The sequence below is a fragment of the Anomaloglossus baeobatrachus genome, chromosome 6, assembly GCF_048569485.1.
Source record: "Anomaloglossus baeobatrachus isolate aAnoBae1 chromosome 6, aAnoBae1.hap1, whole genome shotgun sequence".
Taxonomy (NCBI): domain Eukaryota; kingdom Metazoa; phylum Chordata; class Amphibia; order Anura; family Aromobatidae; genus Anomaloglossus; species Anomaloglossus baeobatrachus.
In genome coordinates, this window is record NC_134358.1 from 289,352,280 (window position 1) to 289,371,826 (window position 19,547).

Consider the following 19,547-nt stretch of genomic DNA (forward strand, 5'->3'; position numbering starts at 1 on the left):
AAACATAAGGTGACAATCTTTACCAACCATAGAAACCTGCTAAATGTTGATGCTGCCAAATGTCTAAACACAAGACAGGCCTGGTGGGCCCTTTTTTGCCTGATTTAACTTTTCTGTTACTTATCTCCCTGGATCTAAAAATGTTACAGCTGATTATTTGTCATGTAAATTTTTGCTCCAGAGTTGAGGGATGAAAGTCTGCTTAAGATCCTTAGTGAAGTGTTGGTGGTCGGTGGTCTGGATATTGAGCTCAGTTAGCACATTCAGGAGGCTCAGGATAGTGCACCAGAAGGATTACCTGTGAACAAACTTTTGTACCCTCCTTTTTACGCAGATATATTCCTAATTAAGTGCATTATTCCATGTTGGCCTGGGTTTTTATCCCACTTGGAGAGCTATTTCAAGGGCCTTTTGGTGGCAGAATGCATATAAGGGTCTTGATGAATATATCGGTAAATGCAGAGTTTGCACTAGGGCTAAAGTTTTTCGTTAGTCCCAAGCAAATATTCTCTGATGTAATTAGGTCCTGTCTCAGCCCAGGACACATTTATCCATGAACCTAGTCACTGCTCCACATAATTTTGATGTAAATACTGTAGTGTGGGTGGTGGTGGACGATATCACCAAGATGATTAATTTAGTTCCTCTTTAAAAATTGCTTACTGTTAAGAGTCCAATTAAATTATTCATCTCGCATATTGTGAAATTACATTGAGTGCTTAGAACATTATTTCTGATAGAGGGGATCAGTGTTTAGTTAGCTTTTAGAGGTGTTTTTGCTTCAGATTGGGTAATAAATTTTCATCCTCCTCAAATTATCATCCCGAAACTTATGGACAAACTGAAAGGATGTACCAAGAGGTTGAACATTATTTAAGCTGTTTTTTTCATCTTATCAGGAGGACTAGGTGGATTTACTGCCTCTTGCTAAGTTCGCTCTCAATAATCGCACGTCTACAGCTACCGGTATCTCACCTTCTTTCTGCTGTGGAGGTTTTCATACGTTTTTAGAAATTTTTCTGGTTTGCAGCTCTCTGTACAAGAGGAAGAGAGATTTTCTTCATGTTTGATTAGCATATGCAGGGAGGTTGAAAAAAGTCATATGGTAACCTGTGATCGGATCAAGAGAACTGCGAACCACAGACATAGGAGTGCTCCCGTGTTTAGGGTGGGAGAATTTGGTTATTCCCAAAAAATCTACAACTTAAAATACCATCAAAGAAGTTTGCTCCCAAATTTGTTGGTCAATATAAGGCAATTAAAATCCTTAATCTTGTAATGCTCAAACTTCAACTCCTGGTGGCATGGAGAATCAATAATTTTTATTTCTATTCCTCTCTCTTCAAAGGTTTGAGGGGAGACCTGATCCTCTGGACTCAATGGAGGTGAATTTGGAGGAGGATTGCGAGTATGAGGTGGAGCGAGTACGAGAGGGAGTGAGTATTGGGTGCCCGACCCGTCAGACGCTGCTTGCAGTATCTTCTTAAATGCAGGGGTTAATCCTGGGTCAATGCAGAAGATCTGCATGCTGATCATGTGGTAAAAGAGTTTAATTAGCAACTTTGAAACATGGGTATTTTGGAGAGTCTGTTAGCCCCTCCTGGAAGGGGGGGTGTACTGTTATGCTTTAGATTTGATCTGACAGCCTCCTGTGCTGTGATCCATTTCCCTCTCCACTGAGCCATAGTCAGATTTGGTCTCTGTCCTGGTTCTGAACACTTTGTTTTCGCATTCATTACCTTTCTGCTAACAAGTGTTTCCAATGCTGTAATTCAACTGGTGGGTGTAATTATTTAAAGGTTTAATGAGTTTGAATTTCCCGCTAATGATATTTCTGATGTGGATCATGCTTGAAATTACAGCCAGTCTGCCAAGTGTTTTTCCTGGCAGAGTGTTACTTTTGGTTTACCTTATTTTTGCTCTGAACCTTCTCCCGGATTCTTAAGGAGGTATGTGAAACCCTCGATGGCTGCTTAAGAAGTAAAGGTGCATGTGGTTATCTAAGTCTTCCCTTTAAGAAGACTTTAAGGTTGTTTCAGGCTTCACAGGGACATTTAGGAACTACGCAGTTCAGACCTCTAGTCTGTACAAGAACCGGACGCGTCAGGTGCAGTAGTTTTGAGTTAGACAATATTTTATATTATTTTCCATGTTTGCACTTTAGTGCTCATAACAACTGTTTTAATAGTGCCATATGTTTATTAAAATAATTATTGAACTCCCAATAAATCACTGTAAGTCCATGTGTGATTGTATTTTCATTTTTATACTTTTGTACATGTGTGTATAATTTCTGTAGCTTACACCAATATCCTATACATAAGGGAATGTTCTATGACCAGTATTCTTTGGTCATTTGTCTTCAACAATTACTAGCGACAGGAATGATTTCTACATATAACTATAGTTTTACTATTTGCAACAAAAGTACCCACTGTATGTTATTAGTTTCTTAAATTCTGTGTACGTTTTACTGAAGAGCCAACTTCCCAGTGATGTACGGAAGGTCACAAGAAGTCAATGACCGAACAGCTGTTCACCAATTATTTTACTTCAGATAAAAGAAACATAAAAAGTTTCCCACTGACTTTTTGGCTTATACCTAGACTTCCATTAATTGTTAGCAGTGTTAAGTGGTTTAAAGCTTTTGCCTTGCTCCATAAGAAGTCTGTTGCCAAGTTGTTACATGATTTGTAATCAATGATATGATCCATGGTATTTTACTATACACTTTACATCCCTCATGAGAAATATACATTTTAAATGTAATATAATTAATGTAAAATTTAAATTCTTGACATCTTCTTTATTGTATGAAGATACCAAATCTAGATCATACTTGCCACTATAACCCATCTTGCCACTATGATGGATTTTAATGTTACTTTTAATACAAAATTGATTCTATCAGAATTATAATATAAAAGACTAAACTTTTGGGAAGTGATTGCATAAACCATGGCGTAGGTCTCTTAACACTACATGAAAGTTAGAGTTGGTGTGAATTGATTTGTACCTTGCAATTCAAAGGCCATGAAAGTGATCTTTGGTCACTGCAATAAGAGAAGGAAAACTAAGGTACCTTCTCCCTCCTCAATGTCATCCACAGCTCATCTCTTGATTAGCCAACATGAGAGACTTCACATGTTCGTCACACTGTAACAATGGCGTCATACTAAACCAGCTATCAATAGAAGAGCCGTGGACATGGTCAGGTAAGAGGTGGTACTACCGTTCCCACTCCAGTGGCCATACACCAAGTGCGTAGCTGATGGAATATGACGTGTGGAAAAATTGACACAAACTCTAATGAAAAGCATTCATGAGTGCTTAGGAAAATAATGCTATAAATGTTCTGCTAATATCAGATTATCTAATAACTGAACCCAAAACGTTTAATTAAGAAAACAATTTATTTTTATGAAAATATAACATTATCCCTGATTCATTAAAAGAGATATCTTGTGTGCCATTCTTGATATAGGGTGTGATGGAGTAAGATGTGTCAAATTCATTACGGCATGAAATAATATATTTGGTACATCTTTCAGCTGCCCTGCACCAGCCTAAAGGCCGCTATACACGCTGCGATCTCGCTAGCGTGAGTTCTGCCCCCATCGTTTGTGCATCACAGGCAAATCTCTGCTTGTGGCGCACAAAATCGCTCGGACCCGTTACACTACTTACTTGCCTAGCTACGTTGCTGTGACCGGCGAACCGCCTCCTTTCTAAGGGGGCGGTTCGTTCGGCGTCACAGCGATGTCACTAAGCGGCCGCCCATTAGAAGCGGAGGGGCAGAGATGAGCGGGACATAACCTGCCTCCTTCCTTCCTCATTGCCGGTGGCCGCAGGTAAGGTGAGGTTCCTCATTCCTGCGGTGTCACGCATAGCGATGTGTGCTGCCGCAGGAACGACAAACAACATCGTACCTGCAGCAGCAATATTTGGGAATAGGGAAGCATGTCAACGATTAACAATTTTGCACGATTATGCGACCATTTTCGATCGCACGTAGGTGTCACACGCAATGACATCGCTAACGCTGCCGGATGTGCGTCACAAATTCCGTGACCCCCGCTGCATGTAAAGCGGCCTTAAAGGGTTATGTGGTTATTTAGAGTGGCTTCTTATCTAACTACCCAAAGTCTGTTTTTACTGGTCAGACTCTGGAAAGGCTCCACCCTTATAATCTATAGATTGGCCCATGTCATTATTCAATGTACATCCCCTACCCTGCCAGTTTTATCATTAATGAGGTTCATCCATGAGTAGATACATAGGTTTATGTCTAGCAGGTCAGAATTTCTAGTGTAAGGAGTGATGTCACCATACCTGGGTTGATTGCGGGATAGAAACACCATCTAACTAACCGATCTTCAATTCCTCCCTTAGGAACATTTCCAATTGTTATGGGTAAAGTGGAAAATACCTTATGAAATGAGGGGAGCTATCTCTAAGGAACCTTACCGTTTTTCTTCATTCACATAATACAACACATAAACAACATTATTACAAAAATAACTTTGGTTCAAGTGCGTATAGATACTTTAGCTTAAGTAGCGTATAATCTCCTGATCCATAAAGCACATGCAGATCCCTACCGTATTTTTCGGACTATAAGACGCACCGGACCATAAGATGCACCCTGGTTTTAGAGGAGGAAAATAGGAAAATAAAATTTTAAGCAAAAAATGTGGTCATGACACACTGTTATGGGGCAAGGAGCTACTGCTGACACTGTTATGGGGGTAATGTCCACAAATTGTCTACTAAGGTACCCCATCCTGGTAATGATCCTCCTGCCTTGTATATACAGTATATGTCCCTCATCCTGGTATAGCCCCCATCCTGCTATATACCGTCATCCTGGCATATGGCTGCATCCTACTATAAACTCCATCCTGGTATATGGCCCCATCTTGCTATATAACCCATCCTGGCATATGGCCCCATCCTGCTATATACCTTCATCCTGCTATATACCCCCATCCTGCTATATACACCAATCCTGCTCATTTACCCCCATCCTGCTCATATACCCCCATCCTGCTCATATACCCCCATCCTGCTCATATACCCCCATCCTACTCATATACCCCAATCCTGCTATATACTCCAATCCTGCTATATACTCCAATCCTGCTCATATACCCAAATCCTGCTCATATACCCCCCATCCTGCTCATATACCCCCCATCCTGCTCATATACCCCCCATCCTGCTCATAATATACCCCCATCCTGCTCATAATATACACCCATCCTACTATATGCCCTCATCCTGCTAAAAAAATTGTTTAAAAGAACAGAGAGTCCTCAGTGGTTGATACCTTTTAATGGCTAACTGAAAAGATGGTAATAATTGCAAGCTTTCGAGACTACTCAGGTCTCTTCATCAGGCATGGTATAACACAAAATCTGAAGAGTCACGTATTTATACACAACAGGACTTAGAATAGTGCAGTAAAAAAAAAAAAAAAAAAAAAGAACAAGTTATATGAAACAGAACTATCTCTATGGCAGGGGGACAAGCTGTTCTAGCCATAAATACTGCTGCAGTTCAGTGTGAAAGTTTTATTGTCCTTTGATAAGGGTCTGGTCCGGGCTGTGACACGCTCGGATGGTCAGAGGAGCACATCTTTTAACTGATGTAAAAAGACATGAATCCATGAGACACATTCATTCCTTCTCTGAATGTGTCAAAGGTCATCATAAGTTTGTACTCCCATAGTCTCCTGTCTCTCTGGGACTTGAAGTTTCCTTTCAATACCAGCAATTTCATGTCCATGATGTAACAGAACTATCTCTATGGCAGGGGGACAAGCTGTTCTAGCCATAAATACTGCTGCACCTCATCCTGCTATACACCTCCATCCTGTGGCACATAAAAAAAATAAACGTTCATACTCACCTTACCTCACTACCTGCATTATTGCTCCTCCCGTCTGTCCCAGCAGCAGCGCCACAGTGTGGAGCGGGCCACGATCCCTGCATCACCACGATGTCCTCCTGTCTGTGCCGGCTGCGTGTGGACACACGCGCACAGCGATGACATCATCGCTGTGCGCACCGCTAGTCTCCACACAGCCACCGCCGTCACAGAGAGGAGGACATCGCGGTGCTGCAGGGATCTCGGCCGGTGAGTGTACTGATTCACTGCACCCTGCGCTGATGATGATGCGCGGGGGGCAGTGAATACAGCCGCACATGATCACTCCAGGCTGTAGTTGCCAGGGGTGATCATGCGGGCAGGCTGTTTAATATGCGCGCATTCCCCACTCATCACCCCGCCCACCTGTCAGTGCCGGCTTCAGCGCTGAGAGATGATGGGTGGGATGATGGGTGTGCATATTAAATGAGCAGATCCATGTGGTCACGCAAGGCTCCTACAGCCTGCTTGTGCCGCCGATGACCCGCTCCACCCTCATTCCCCGCAGCCCTACATTCAGACTATGAGACCCACTCCCCACTTTCCTCCAACATTTGGGGGGAAAAAAAGTGCGTCTTATAGTCCGAAAAATACGGTAATCAATATGCACCTAGATTACCTCACAGTCATAAATGCATGTAAATCTTGTTACCTGAGTCTGTCCATGTAAAGGCAAATCTTCACTTATACTTAAAGTGTCTATATGCATACTTATGAAATTTCAGTAGGGGCATTATACTCAGAAATTTACTATAAACACAACATCTCTATATATAATTGTCTAATTCTGTCTGTAACGGAAATTCCGAAATTCGCTGATTGGTCGCGCCAGCCGCCCGCGACCAATCGGCGACAGGCGTAGTCCGGCTGCGAATTGGTGCGGGATTTCAACCACGCTTCATCGATTCGTCGCACACAGACACCGCCGCGCATGTTGCAAGTGGGGGGACAGACCAAAGCAGGGGGGCTGCTCGAGACGCTCAGATCCGGGCGGTTGCTGTGGCTAAAATGGCAGCTGGACCCGGGCTCGTGCAGCCGTCTGTTGCCCCCACAAGTGAAAAAGGGGTTTATTTACAGGGGAGGAGTTTGTCAGTGACACCACCTGTGGGTTGCGGTGATTGTTGGTGAAACTGCCGCTGCCTTGGTATGGGGTGCCCGGGGCTGATGGAGCAGGGCAGCAGGATGTTATCCCCTCCACGGGTAGGGGAGGTGTTGCCCCAGGGCCCAGGTGTAGGTGGAGTCAGCAGTCTGCAGGGCTGGACCGGATGGTACCGGTGTACTCACTTTTTTGAATAAAATCTCACAGAGTCCAGATAGTAAACTAACTGCCAGAAACCGGTAGCCTCCGGAGGGGTGTGCTCGGGTCCCGCACACTGGTGGACAGAACAGGGACCCTTCCTCCTGCACTTTGGTATTGTTGTCTTGTTTGTTGACTAGTCCGCATCAAACTGGGTAAGTCCGGCTCCCGGTGACTTTTCCGTGGGAGCTGTGGCCTGCGAGATCTGACTCTTGGGATTTTAGCAGGCACTTGCAGACGCCCTATCCCCCGCGTTGGGCTTCCGTCTCGCTCTATTTGGGCTGTTAGTGGGACAAGACTTGGAATCTTGTCCCCTGCTGGTTAATTGGAAAGGTGCTTGCAGCTGCCCTCGCCCTGGGGTCCAGGTACCCCGCCTGTGCACGGCCTCCGGACCGGATTCCCGCTGTCGGCACCGGCGGGCTACAACCCTGCCCTAGTCCCCTTAAGGTCTCCCGCGACCGGATCTCCGTGGCCTGTGGTCCAGCTCTGCCGTCTGCCACCTAGTCAGCACAGGTAGTCCGGGAGCTACAACCCCGACTACCACTTCACTCCTCTCATTTCCACTGTCCAAACATAACTGTCTGTTCCCTCCCCCTGACACCTCAGAACCCCTAGGTGGGTGTCACCATCTGCCACCCACTGGTGTATCCCTATTGCCCTGGGGGGGTGACTAGGCTTTTGTGGCTGGTGTTTGTACCTGTGTGTGGGGTTGTGTTGGAAGGCTAAGGAGGAGGGAGTCCTGCATCTGGAAGATGGATGCAGTCTCCTGTGACAACCTGATTTTGTCAGGGCGTCACACACACAGACACTGCCGCAAACAGAAGCCTCTATATATACCCCAGCAGCCTCTATATACACCCCAGCAGCATTTATATACACACCAGCATATACACCCAAGCAGCCTTTATATACACCCTACAAGCCAAAGCCTCTATATACACTCTAGCAGCAGCCTCCAGCACACAGTAAAAAAAAACAAAAAAACAAAAACGATTATACTCACCTTGCACTTTCTTCTCTTTTCATACTCTGTAGTACTTTCTCTCTCCCCTCACTGGCCCTGCAGGCTGGGAGATGCGGCTGCTTCCTATTTCCTCCTCAGCATGTCCCGCCCACCTCTCTGCTCAGCTGCCTCCGGATTGGATGTGAGTGTTGCTAAGGGAGTGGTGCGGGCAGGTCCCTTAGATACCCAACTGCGGCCTTAGCAACGTGACAAAGACTGTCACAGAACCTGTGTTAGAGAGCAAATGGAGGGGAGAGGGGAACATTAGCAAATGCAGGGGAAAATAATGATTGCGGCGTGATAGCACGATGTGTGTGGGTAGTGGTAGGTGCTGACGCCGGTCCTGCGTAGTTCACTCATGTTTACTAAACAAGTGTGATGTAATTCAGTCACATTTACTGGACACGTTCTGTCAGTCACAGTGCCACGTAGTTCAGTTCGGTGGATGTAGACAATGAAGATGAACGAGAGCATTATCCAGTTGAATTTTTAACCCCTTAACGACCATGGACGGAAAGATCCGTCCTTGTGCCCTGGGCCTTAACGACCAAGGATGGATCTTTCCGTCATGGCGTAATCGCGGCACCGGAGCCTCCGGTGACTGCGAAAAGTTAGGATAAACCGCAGATTCGGGGAGGAGGGGACCTGTACCTGACCTCAGGAGGGGTGGTGCCTCCTCCCCGGACCGACGGAGGCTGTGATTGGCTGACGAACGCCGCTCAACCAATCACAGCCACTGTAATGTTCCAGCCACTTAAAGTGACTGAAACATTGAAATCCAGCCCTGGCCAGTGAAGCTATAGCACTGGCCATTGGCTGGAGCTGTGTGACCTCACTGGATCACCCTCCCCCAGCTCCAGTAACTCTGATTGGAGAGATCGGCCTTGTGACCGCTGTCTCCAATCACAGTGGACTTGTTGCCGGTGACTGCCCCCGTCATCGTCCCTGCAGCACGCCAGCACAGTGAGTGTACACAGTGCAATGGCAGGGCGACAAGCTCCGGTCCCATGCTGTTATGAGACCGAAGCATGGGACCCGAAAGTTGCCGCGCTGCCATTGCACTCTATGAAACCGGCCTCCCGATCCGCCGCCGCCCTCCGCCGCGATCTGCCACCCGCACCCCCACCCCTTGTATCTGCTGCCCGCATCCTCACCCCCACACCTCCCGATCCGCCGCTGCCCTCCGCCGCGATCTGCCACCCGCACTCACACCCCCACACCTCCCGATCCGCTGCCCTCCGCCGCGATCTGCCACCGGCACCCCCACCCCTCGTATCTGCTGCCCGCACACTCACCCCCACACCTCCCGATCTGCTGCCGCCGCTGCCCTCCGCCGCGATCTGCCACCTGCACCCCACCCCTCGTATCTGCTGCCCGCACACTCACCCCCACACCTCCCGATCCACCGCTGCCGCCCTCCATCTGCCACAGTGCCACCGGTCCCCCCGATCTGCTGCCCTGCCCCTTTCCCTCGTGATCGGCTGCTCGTCCCCTCACCGCCGTGATGTGCGCTCCCTCCCCTGTCACCGCCGTGATGTGCGCTCCCTCCCCTGTCACCGCCGTGATGTGCGCTCTCTCCCCTGTCACCGCCGTGATGTGCGCTCCCTCCCCTGTCACCGCCGTGATGTGCGCTCCCTCCCCTGTCACCGCCGTGATGTGCGCTCCCTCCCCTGTCACCGCCGTGATGTGCGCTCCCTCTCCTGTCACCGCCGTGATGTGCGCTCCCTCCCCTGTCACCCCGTGATCTGTGCTCCCTCACCTGTCACCGCCGTGATCTGCTGTCCACTCTCCCTCACCTCTCACCCCCGTGATCTGTGCTCTGCTCACCTGTCTCCTCCGTGATCTGCGCTGCGCTCCCTCCCCCACCTCTCACCCTCCCCGATCTGCTGCCTCCTTCATCTCCTGTGATCCAGCTGCCTAGATCCATCCTGTAGGGTAACTATCCCCAATCTCACCTCCCACTCCCCTTCCCACCCATCCCCCCCATCCACCCATCCTCTGCCGCTCCTGCATCCACTGCGCCCTCTCCCATCTGCCCCCACCCTATCCCAGCCGCCGTCTCACAATCACAGATGCTCCCTTTATATGCCGCTGCCCCCCCATCTGCTGCCGCCTCATCTGCCGCCCCCCCCATCTGCCGCTGTTTTTTTTTCTATGCCATGGGGGTCTAGTTTCCAAAATGGGGTCACATGTGGGGGAGCTCCACTGTTTCGGCACCTCAGGGGGTCTCCAAACAGCATGGAATACGCTAATTATCCCAGACAATTTTGCGTTTGAAACGTCAAATGACGCTCCTTGCCTTCCGAGCCCTGCTGTGCGCCCAAACATTTGATTTCCACCACATATGAGGTGTCTGTGTACTCAGGAGAAATTGCACAATACATTTTATGGTGCAATTTTTCCTGATACCCTTGTGAAAAAAAAAGCTACCTGGTTGAAGTAACAATTTTGTGGTAAAAAATCTTTTTTTATTTTCACAGCTCAACTCTATTAACTTTTGTGAAGCCCCCAGAGGCTCAAAGTGCTCAATAAACATCTAGATAAATTCCATGAGGGGTCTAGTTTCCAAAATGGGGTCACATGTGGGGAAGCTCCACTGTTTCGGCACCTCAGGGGCTCTCCAAACGCAACATGGTGCGGCTAACGATTCCAGCTAATTTTCTGTTCAAAAAAGTCAAATGGTGCTCCTTCCCTTCCGAGTCCTGCCGTGCGCCCAAACAGTGGTTTTTCGCCACATATGAGGTATTTGCGTGTTCAGTAGAAATTGCCCAACAAATTTTGGGGGTTCATTTAATCCTGCTACCCTTGTGAATATGCAATACTTGAGGCTAAATTAACATTTTTGTTGCAAAAAGTAAAATGTTCATTTTTTCCTTCCACATTACTTTAGTTACTGTGAAGCACCTGAAGGGTTAATAACCTTCTTGAATGTGGTTTTGAGTAGCCTGAGGGGTGCCGTTTTTGGAATGGTGTCACTTTTGGGTGTTTTGTGTCATGTAGACCTTTCAAAATCGCTTCAAATGTGATGTGGTCCCTAAAAAATGTGGCTTTGTAAATTTTGTTGTAAAAATGAGAAATTGCTCATAAACTTTGAACCCCTATAACTTCCTTAAATTTTTTTTTTTTTCCCCAAAATTGTTCTGATGTAAAGTAGACATGTGGGAAATGTTATTTATTAATTATTTTGTGTCATATGTCTCGTTGGTTTTAGAGCATAAAAATTCAAAATTTGAAAATTACAAAATTTTCAAACTTTTCGCGAAATTTCCGTTTTTTTCACAAAGAAATGCAAAAAATATCGGCCTAAATTTACCACTAACATGAAGCCCAATATGTCACGAAAAAACAATCTCAGAATCACCAGGATCCGCTGAAGCGTTACAGAGTTATAACCTCATAAAGTGACACTGGTCAGAATTGCAAAAAAATGGCCTGGTCTTTAGGGTCAAAATAGGCTTGGGGCTGAAGGGGTTAAATAGTCTTACGCCATTAGGAATGCCATCCCACAGACTACAACTTAAAGTTGGAACAATTATAATGTTGCTGCAGAATCTAAATACAAGAACTGGTCTATGTAATGGAACTCGTCCTATTGTTACTGGACTCCATTCCCACGTAATTCAAGCAAGAGTGATCACTTGATCAGCAAAAGGATAATGCATATATTTTACCCTGTATATTCATTGCATTAGTCTTAAATCTTCATAAATAAACTACATACATATTCTAGAATACCCGATGCGCTAGAATCGGGCCACCATCTAGTTTTCATATATTTATATACAATATATATTTAATTCTGGGTAAAAGACTGGATTTGTATCGTGTCCTTATAATCCTGTCGCTGGCTGGGTTTATGATGCTCAGCCTGATCTTTGTGCTGTTGCGTGGTCAGTCTTTTGGTCCTTCTGAAAATTTGAGACAGTTCAAAATATGATTATGGTCAGGACCAGGACAATGACTGGGTAATAAATACATGAAATAATGAGGTAGATTGGGGCTATATCTGAACAAACTTTCCAACCCTCCCACCATGACACTGTGCAGTCTCTCTATATTGCGTTGTATCATGCTTTAGCTAGATGATGGCATGATTCTTCACATCTATAAGTTTTCTCAGTCTCCTGCTCATAGTAATATATACAAGGCACTCCTGAATTCAGTAAAATGATGATTTTTTTATTATTCCATACTCAGTATAGTCAAGTCAGATGTTGCGGTCCAAACATGGCCTTCATCAGTAACTGAAATAGATTAACAAAATATCCAAAATTACATCAAAAGAATGAAAAAATTATAAAAATAAAATAGGAACATCAAGTACAGTAGATTTATACAAAACAGATTAAACATCTGTGTTAATAGTACCAGATGATATAGATAGAATAGACCAATACAATGAATGACATATCATAAGTGATTACAGTGCTGTATAGCAAAATGCTGGATCCCAAAGGAAGACCAGAGGGGTGTAGAGAGAAGAAAAACTAGAAAAACCGTGAAAAATAACCATGAAAAATTACTGTGAAAAATAATGTGAAAAGTACTTGAATAATAGAGATGATAGTGAGGTAATAGAATGGGACAAAAAGAAAGTGCCTGTCTTACCTAGCACCTGAGATGAAGGCAGTGTTTGGAATGCTAAAATGAATGTGGGAAAATGTCAGGTATTGAGCTCCTTTACATGAAAGGAATGGAGAGAGCACAGACCTCCCGGCTTACCTAGCAGATATGTGACTGGGATCTGCAGCCTGTTATTTCTGCCATGGGCAGTTGTAGTAATGCTAAATAAAGAAAGGATATATAACATTAGGTGGCTTCCCAAAAGGTGGACTAGAGGCAACAATCTACAAGCTTACCTATTAAGAGTCTCTGTGGTTTGCAGCCTGTCATTAGCAGTATCCACTGCTGTGTGGAGGGATTGACTCTAGGAAACTGTCAGGCTTAAAAGCCGGCATGATCCAATCACATGGGGGGGAGGCGGGTCTAGCTATGTGGTATGTGAGGGGGGCCTGTGTCGCTGGAACCAATGAGCTTAGACTAGGTATTCCTTATGTGATGTCAGAGCTCAGAATCAGGTGCTGGGCGGGCACATGTGCTGGGATTTCAGCTCACTGCAAGTATAGAGCAGGAGCATGCTCAGTAGGCATGAAACCAGACTTAGGTTTTGAAAGGAAAGTAAAAGCCTGTCTGGAAGATGTCCCTTCAGAGTGGTGCAGGTGCCTAATAAGCCATACAACTGAAGGCACAGGTGAGAATCCAGGGGATGAGAGGAGATAGAGGACTCAAATCTGAATCTAAAAAGAGAAGAATTTTTTGTATTAATAATAGGTTGAAACAATCCATAATACATTACTGTAGATATGAATAAGATATCACAACAAGATTTTAATTGAAGAACAGTAAACATATCAGGCATCGAATCTTACAAAAATGATTGTAGATCATAATCCCTGTTTAATCCTTTTGGGTGTAACGTATTTAATTCATGGATCCAAAATGCCTCTCGTTTCAGCATTAACTGTTTAATGTTGCCTCCTCTACGTGGGGTAGAAATTTGCTCCACTACCTTAAATTTATGTTGGGAGATTCTGTGGCCAAAGGTGTTAAAATGATGGGGAATTGGCAAAATGTTGTCCTCACAGCGTATGGTGGACTTGTGTTTAGAAATTCTGTCTTTGATACGCTGTGAGGTTTCTCCCACGTAGAGAAGACCGCATGGACATCTAATAACATAGATCACATTCATTGAATCACATGTGAAATAATTTTTTATTTCATATCTTTTACCTGTATATGGATGGACCAATGTGTCCCCTTTCTGTATATTCTTACACTGGGGGCAGTGTAAACAGGGGAATGTTCCCATTTTTGGAGTTCCCAGAAATCTTTGAGTGGACAGGGGTTTGTTTGGACCTATATCCGCGCGGACTAGAAGATCTTTTAAATTATTTGCTCGGCGAAAACAGGGGAGAAATTTATTTTTGAATTCTTGAATATTAGGGTAGCCATTGTGTAAAATATGCCAGTGCCTCCGAATCGCACTATGCATTCTATACATGAATGGGTGGTAGGTATGGATGAATGGGATCCACCCCTTATTATCATCTTTGGGGGAAGGTGTATGTTGGATACTACTATCAAGGATTGAAGGGGGATATCCCCGTTTTACAAATTTGTCCCTCATTTCAAGAAGTCTTGTTCCACATGTATTGGGATCAGATACAATCCTTTTGACCCGTTGAAATTGTGAAATGGGGATGGACTTCTTTGTAGCATTCGGATGGTGGCTGGTATAGTGCAGTAGAGTATTGCGGTCCGTTGGTTTGGTGTATAGATCTGATGTAAGATTACCGATGTCATCCTTCAGTATATAGGTGTCTAAGAAATTAATCTTATTATTATCAAAATGCATGGTAAATCGGAGTGAAGGCCAAGCATTGTTAATGTGTCCAGAGAATTCATGTAAGGACTCAATGGGCCCCGTCCATATGCAAAACACATCATTGATAAAGCGTCGCCAAAGCGGACAATATGACTTAAAAAGTGGATGTTCATAGATGATTGTGTCTTCAAAATCAGCCATATAGCAATTTGCATACGGGGGGGCCACATGCGAGCCCATTGCGGTCCCTTGCGTCTGCAAATAATAGGTATCTTCAAACAAAAAGAAATTTTCCCGTAGAACTAAATTTAATAGGTCCATGCATAGGTCAACAACAGGTGGTTGGATACTACTATCACTGAGTAGGAGTTTACGCATAGATTCCATGCCTTTGTCATGTGGGATGGTAGTATAAAGACTCTCAACATCAAAAGTTACTAAAATGGCTGTGGAATTAATTTTATTTAATTGTCTAATAGTCTCAAGGAAATCTGTTGTGTCCAAAATAAATGCTTTAGTTTTCTTAATGAAAGGGGTAAGTATTTTTTCCAAAAATTTAGCCAAAGGGGAAAGTAGGGAGTCGGTTGAGGCGATAATCGGTCTCCCCGGGGGATTGTTGAAACTTTTATGAATTTTGGGGAGTATGTATATTACAGGTGTGATGGGATACTTATTAGTTAGATAATCTACTGTTTTTTCATCGATAGTCCCATTGATCAAATGTACGTGCAGAAAATCCTTAATCTTCTGTGCTAGAGTAGATGTAGGATCCCTAGGTAATATACGGTATACAGTAGAGTCATTTAACTGCCTTCTGATTTCTTTAACATAATCACAGCGGTCCATGATAACAACTGCCCCACCTTTGTCGGCCGGCTTTATCATGATGTCCTTATCCTCCAGCAAGCTGTTGATCGCCCGTTGTTCAACCAGCGAAAGATTGGTTCATATATGGATGTGCCCATGTTCAACATCTTTCCTCAGTTGCTCAAAGTCCTTCTGTATAAATCCTATAAAAGTCTCTAGAGGAGCAGATCCCCTTGGAGGCTTAAAAGTACTTTTCTTCTTCAGACCCATGACTGCCGCAGAAATAAGAGCAGAGGTGGGTTGTATATTGAAGGATGTTGATCCACTGAAATGGGCTTTGAGTCTCAGATTTCTAAAAAATCTATTCAAATCCATTTCTAGTTCAAATGTATTCAATTTTGCCGTCGGGCAGAAGGATAATCCCTTTTGTAGGACCAGAAGCTGGGGTGGACTGATCATTTTAGAGGAGATATTAATCACTAATGAATCTTTACCTGTGATCTCGTTGACCTCGACATTCCTATGTTGCCTCTTCCCGTAGCCCCCTCTCCTTGTCTTTGGTTTTGCCGTCTCGTTCGTCCTCCTATAAAAGAAGGGAAAGAGGTGGAAGATTGAGGAGCCCGTGGGCCTCTGTTGTCCCCATCTTGGCTGTTCAAAGAGTCGGTTGAGGACCCTCTATATTGAGATCGGGGTCTGTAACTGAAGGAGTCTGTTTGCCATCGGTATACTCGATTATATTGATAATCTTCTGTGTCTCGAGTAAATTTTGGACGTTTTTTTTCTCTCCATGTCTCGTCTATGTACACTGAGAATTTCGTTAAAACGAGATTTCAATTCGTTGAGTTCTTCACGGGATGTGATAAATGTATCAAGTTGAGAATTAATAGCTGTAATCCTCTCCTGAGTCTCCTTAGTCTATTCTGTAAGAATTCAACAGTTAGAGTCATTAAATCGAATGAACATTTATTGAGTATTTGCTCAAATCTCTTCTTGTATTTCTGATTATCATGGAATATTGTAGGCCTCAAGGAGACCCTCAGACCCCTGGGTATCCTCTGTGCCTTAAGATATTCGGTAAGGGTTACACAATGTAATTCTTGATTAATGAGGTGTCTTGATTCTTTTTCAAGCTCATGCCCTCTTGTCTCCTTAGGAGGTTCCCTCAGGAAGTCACCAGAAATAAGAGTATTAGCAAGAATTTGTTGTGTTTCTTCTTGATTATAGGAAAAAGTATTGCTGGTCATAGCTAGACCCGCCCCTCCCCCCATGTGATTGGATTATGCCGGCTTTTAAGCCTGACAGTTTCCTAGAGTCAATCCCTCCACACAGCAGTGGATACTGCTAATGACAGGCTGCAAACCACAGAGACTCTTAATAGGTAAGCTTGTAGATTGTTGCCTCTAGTCCACCTTTTGGGAAGCCACCTAATGTTATATATCCTTCCTTTATTTAGCATTACTACAACTGCCCATGGCAGAAATAACAGGCTGCAGATCCCAGTCACTTCTCTGCTAGGTAAGCTGCGAGGTCTGTGCTCTCTCCATTCCTTTCATGTAAAGGAGCTCAATACCTGACATTTTCCCACATTCATTTTAGCATTCCAAATACTGCCTTCATCTCAGGTGCTAGGTAAGACAGGCACTTTCTTTCTTTTTGTCCCATTCTATTACCTCACTATCATCACTATAATTCAAGTATTTTTCACATTATTTTTCACAGTAATTTTTCATGGTTATTTTTCACGGTTTTTCTAGTTTTTACTTCTCTCTACACCCCTCTGGTCTTCCTTTAGGATCCAGCATTTTGCTATACAGCACTGTAATCACTTATGATATATCATTCATTGTATTGGTCTATTCTATCTATATCATCTGGTACTATTAACACAGATGTTTAATCTGTTTTGTATAAATCTACTGTACTTGATGTTCCTATTTTATTTTTATAATGTTTTTATTCTTTTGATGTAATTTTGGATATTTTGTTAATCTATTTCAGTTACTGATGAAGGCCATGTTTGGGCCGTAACGTCTGACTTGACTATACTGAGTATGAAATAATAAAAAATCATCATTTTACTAAATTCAGGAGTGCCTTGTATATATTACTACTGTATATGGTCTGGAAACCTACCCGAGCACCCTGGTAACTAGAAATTCGGTAGAAGTGCCTTATCCTTTTGAACTGTACAGTCTCCTGCTCATGGCTGAAATCTAACAGGAGATGTTTTACGTTCATTGCCGAACCCATGAGCATCAAAGGTGTGTCATTTTATCCTAAAATGGGATTAAAGGTACAATAGGCTTCTGGGGGGACAGTATGGGGCAGTGGGGACATTTATGGGGCATATTATGTAGCAATTGCGACATTATAGGGCAGTGAGAGACATTATGAAGCAAATTGGAACACTTTGGGACAGTGGGGGACATTATGAAGAATATTGGGACATTATGAGACAGTGTGAGTCACTATGGGGCAATGGGGGACATTATGGGGCAATGACAGATATTATGGGGCAATGAGAGACATTATGGCACAATGGGGGACATTATGGGGCAATGAGGGACATTATGGGGCAAAATCATGGGGCAATGGAGACATAGAGCAGACATTAGGGAGAATATTTATTTGGGACATTGTGGGGCAATGGGGACATTATAGGGGATATTAAGGGGCAATGGGGACATTATGAAGCAAATTGGGACAATATGGAGCAATGAGGACATTATGGGGAAATGGGGACATCATGGAGAAAATTGTTTGGGACATTATGGGGCAATGGGGAGATTATAGGGGATATAAAGGGGCAATGGGGACATTATGAAGCAAATTGGGACAATATGGGACAATGAGGACATTATTGAGCTAATTGATTTGTATATTGTGGAGAATACTGGGACATTATTGGGCTATGGAGGACATTATGGGGGAATGAGGGATATTATGAGGCAATTAGGAAGAGTATTGTGAAAGATGGCATAGTTTAATAAGGCACACAGGCGGGACTACATGCAGAGATGTAGTATGGAGGAGATATTATAGAAAGGGGAAGTTTTGGGGGGATATTATGGAAGGGGGCACTTTGCGGAGCTATTTTGGAAATGAGCAGTGTGTGGGGGGGATATAAGAGGAGCAGAGGAGATGCATAAGATAGCATATACTGTACATCAAGCAGGAATAATAGAAGGTCAGGGTAGCCAAATTCTGCAACCTTCTATAGCCAGACCATACAGGACTGTCTGACACCCGTGACACTCCCGTGACAGTTAGACACATCACTCGTAAGTCAATGTATTACATGTACACACAAACACTATACACTATATACAGAGCTACCAATAACAAAGTCAAAGTAACAGATGAACCAAAGGCTCACAAAGTTCTCATAACATTTAGGTATAACAAGAAGACAAAATCTCATACAGTACGTTTGAAAGCAAATCAGAATAAAGACATTTAACTTGGATAATGCATAGGTTTCTAGAGGGAGTAAAAGAGATAAATTTGATGATGAGCTTATAAACAGAAATAAAAAAGAGAGAAAAAGTAGAAAAGGGAAAAAGAAAAAAAAGACCACAAAAAAGAAAGAAAGAGAAGCAAAAAAATAAATAAAAAAAGGAAAGAAAAAAATTGATTTAATTTGAATAATAGAATAAATTGAAAAAAAAAGTTTAAAAGAAAAAGAAAAAAGAAAAAGTTCAGATAAAAAAAGGGAGTATTGTCATAGGCTAATTCTTGATTTTATGAATATTCTCGTCAGGATCTAGAGAGACTGAGATAACTGTACCCTCAGCTAGAATGGGACTTTGTGCTGATGCTGTGGTTTTGGATGAGCAGAAACCTTGGGAGAGAGCATCGGCTTTTATATTTTTTGTTCAAGGTGTAAATGTCAATTGAAAATCATACGTAGAGAACAAGGTCCATCTAACTTGCCTAGGATTTAGTCTTTTGCCTAACAAATAGGAATAACGTTTGGAACACCATTCTAAGTCCAAACTGGGTGCAAAAACCTAAAAAAAACATCACTATGGGGAGATAAGGTATGCACACCAGTGACTATGTAAGGGGAATACATGAAATAGCAGAAACTGCTGTGTGAATACTGACTTGAAAAATCCAATAGCTAT

The 19,547-nt window shown here is 43.7% G+C and overlaps 1 long non-coding RNA gene across 1 annotated transcript; it reads right to left on the reverse strand.

The window, feature by feature from the left end:
* Nucleotides 1-12,411: 12,411 nt before the first annotated feature.
* On the reverse strand, nt 12,412-13,140 carry LOC142244294 (uncharacterized). The gene is made up of 4 exons (XR_012724497.1): nt 13,088-13,140; nt 12,951-13,012; nt 12,837-12,869; nt 12,412-12,472 (listed from the first exon to the last, which is right to left on the reverse strand). It is a non-coding gene; the product is annotated as an uncharacterized LOC142244294 (long non-coding RNA).
* Nucleotides 13,141-19,547: the final 6,407 nt, after the last annotated feature.